This window comes from Terrapene carolina, unplaced genomic scaffold, assembly GCF_002925995.2.
Source record: "Terrapene carolina triunguis isolate 2854851 unplaced genomic scaffold, T_m_triunguis-2.0 Scaffold58, whole genome shotgun sequence".
NCBI classification, from domain to species: Eukaryota; Metazoa; Chordata; order Testudines; family Emydidae; genus Terrapene; species Terrapene triunguis.
In genome coordinates this window covers 24748690-24752120 of record NW_020664409.1, presented here as the reverse complement: position 1 = coordinate 24752120, position 3431 = coordinate 24748690, and the positions used below count along the sequence as shown (strand labels likewise).

The window sequence follows — 3431 nt, the reverse complement described above, 5'->3', positions numbered from 1 at the left end:
TCATACAACAGTTCCACTGGCCTTGATTCACAGAATCAGGGTAACAAAACTTTATTCTTCCTGCCCCAATAATAGAGAAACTGGGGATCCCACACCAGCCAAAGTAACCACTTTCAGTTGCTGTGTTTCCTGCCAGGCGAGTGGGTGTGCCTATGCAAACAAGATCAGCCCCTGGAGTTCTTTTCCACACTCGCCATAATTCACCACCAGATGTCAGGGTAGAGCTCATCCTGACTCTGCTTACATAATGATGAAAAAACATTTAAGTGGTGCTCAAATACGGAGGTGTAAAGCAGAAGTTGAAGATAAGAATGCAAAAATGCATCATATAAACAGTTCCTTCACTAATAATCGTAGACATTACGTTGATGATACTAATACTACTAGTAATGATGATGACTGTGTAATTAATGTAACTAGTATAGCAGCGGGTCCAGCCGACATTGATCATGGCTCTGAAGTACAGGCTCTTTCTTCTGATGAAATCCTTTCACCAAATAAAGAACAGATGCTGCAAAACACATCAGTACAATTACCCTCCTCTGATGCTGCCCTCTGGACTGTTAATGCTTTCACCCAACGGTACTGCATAGACATAGGCCCCGATTTTTGCGGAAATCGTGTTGGTGATGGAAAATATGCAATGTCATCAAGACAGCATAAGGGCAGAACAAGGTAATTATACATTTCTTATGCTTTAAAAAAAAATACATTACTTGAGTCATTTTATGAGATCAACTCTTTCCAGCAGGGGTTTTGTGAGACAATTGAAATAAACAGGTTTTTGTTGTATCTATCTAAATGTAAAAATGTTCATTCTAGGTTGCTTGCTACTATACTATGATCCCCTTACTCTCTTAATGCCCCACAAATGTGCCTGTATTCATCACAAATGTTGGAGAGAATGCATTAATAGTAACATGTTTATTATTTTAGGAAACTCTGTGATACAGCTTTCAACCAAGTGTCCCCGAATGGTGAAATTATTGAAAGGCCCTGGCTCATATACTCACCATCAACTGGCTGTGTCTTCTGTTTTGTGTTCAAATTGTTTTCTCCGAACAGCACATCTGCATTAGCTAAGAGAGGATTTGATTCATGGGATCACATTGGTAGACTTGGTGAACATGAAAGTTCTACTGAGCACCAACAAGCTCTCACCACTTATGTAATGCATTTATCAAAAACTCAAACATATAGCAGATGGCTATATTAAAGAAAGAAATTACTGGACAGAAGTGTTGAAGTGAGTTGTAGCAACAATACAATTTCTGACAACACGAGGTCTGGCACTGAGAGGGTCTAATGAAACCTTTGACAGTCTTAATAGCGGCAATGTCCTTGGCTGCTTAGAGATCTTAGCACAGTTTGATTCTTTCCTGGTCTGCCACATCAACAAATATGGGAATGCTGGTCATGGCACAACATCATATCTATCATCAACAATCTGTGAACTGTTCATCAATCTCATGGCTAACAAGGTAAAGCAGGACACTGTGGATGAGCTAAAATTGGCTAAGTATTTTTCCTTCAGTGTTGATTCCACACCGGATATTAGCCATACTGATCAGCTGACATTTACTGTGTGCTATGTGCTGAATAACTGCACACCTCTAGAATGCTTTTTGAATTTTGTTCCAGTTACATCGCATACAGGTCTTCATCTGCTTAATGTTATCAATGAAACCCTAAGCAATGAACTAAATATCAATCTAAAGGATTGCAGAGGTCAAACATACGACAACGCTAGTAACATGTCTGGCACTTATTCTGGCGTGCAAGCTCGGGTAATTGCAGTCAATGAGAAAGCAGTGTACATCCCATGCATGACCCACTCACTAAATCTATGTGGTGTTACTGCTGCAGAGTCATGCACTGACGCAATTACATGTTTTGGATTTGTCCAAAAACTGTATGTTTTTTCCTCAGGTTCAACTTATCTCTGGGGCCTGTTGCGAGATTCTCTGAAAGAGGAGACATCTGAGGCCAGTAAGAGAGAACTTCTCCCAAAGCACCTCAGTGACACAAGGTGGTCAGCTCCAGTGGATGCACTTCGCCATTTATCATGTAACTACAAAAGCTATAAATCCATGCTTCAGGCTTTCGGTGCAGACACTGTGCAGAACAGTGGAAAACGAGCAGAGGGAAACTCATGAGTTGAAACCATGGATCAGTTGGAGACTGCATTTATGACAACATTTTGGAGTAGTAATCTTACAAGAGTAAACAAAACAAGTCAACTTCTGCAGTCTGAAACAATGGACTTAGGCACAGTTGTGATGCTGCTGAAGTCACTATCTGAGTTTGTGGCAGCACAACAGAATAGTTTTGAGGAATACTATGAATCTGCAATGTCTTTAAGTTCTACAGCTAACTTTCAGGTAAAGCAGCAACGTCATCCAAAGCATATGGCTGATGCTAGTGAAAAACCTGTTGGTGTGCTGACAGGGGAAGAGAATCATCCTACACCATAATTGATTTACTTGTCAGCCATCTCAACAGAAGAATTCATGCATATTCAGAAATAAACAACCGTTTCTGTTTTTTAACAGGTGACTTCGACAGTACTGCTGTTAAAGAGTCTCTCAGAAGATTAATTGAATTCTATTCAGGTGACCTCAATGAAGAGATCGTTGAAGAATGGGTACAGTGGTGCTCACTTGTAAAGCAGCTTGCCTCCAAGCCACCATCACAAGCTCTGCCTACACCACTGCAAATGCTGACGATAATGAACATGCATAATTTGCAAACAGCCTTTCCAAATGTCTTTGTTGCACTACGCATTTACCTGACACTACCAGTCTCAAACTGCAGTAGTGAAAGATCTTTTTCACATTTAAAAAGGATTAAAAGTGCTTTACGTGCTACAATGGTTCAAGAAAGACTTAACAGTCTTACTCTGTTATCCATTGAATCGGAGATGGAAAACTCTATAGACTTCTCTAGTTTAATTGAAACGTTTGCTGCAGCAAAGGCACGTCGAAAAATCTGAAGAAAACTTTCATGCATTTTATTTACAGCATCATTCTTCATACTAGTCTTGCTTCAGATAAGTAATTTGTATATTACATAGCAAGTATTAATGTGAGTAACTTGCTCAACCAAACCACTTCATGTAGCTATTGTTAATAAAACCTGTGCAGCTATGTACTGTGTCAAAGACAATTTCTGTGTCAATCTCCTGTCTTTTACAATCATTCCCCAGAAGGCCCCACAAATATGTTTGGCGCTGGGCCCACAAAAAGTTAATCCGGCCCTGTCTCAGCCCCCCACACTTCCTCTCTTAAGTTGGTGGAAGCGTTCCCGGTGAGGATGTGCACCTCTGTCAGAAGGAGAGTAGTATGGATATGAATCACCGTAGTGCAGTGGCTGTAAGTCAACCTAACACAGGTCAATGTACAAGTTTCAAATGTAGACATGCCCTTAGTGAT

General features: G+C 40.4%; 1 pseudogene; it reads left to right on the top strand.

The window, feature by feature from the left end:
• The first annotated feature begins 247 nt into the window (after window positions 1–247).
• LOC112109668 lies at window positions 248–2156 on the top strand (annotated as a pseudogene).
• The last annotated feature ends 1275 nt before the right edge of the window (window positions 2157–3431 follow it).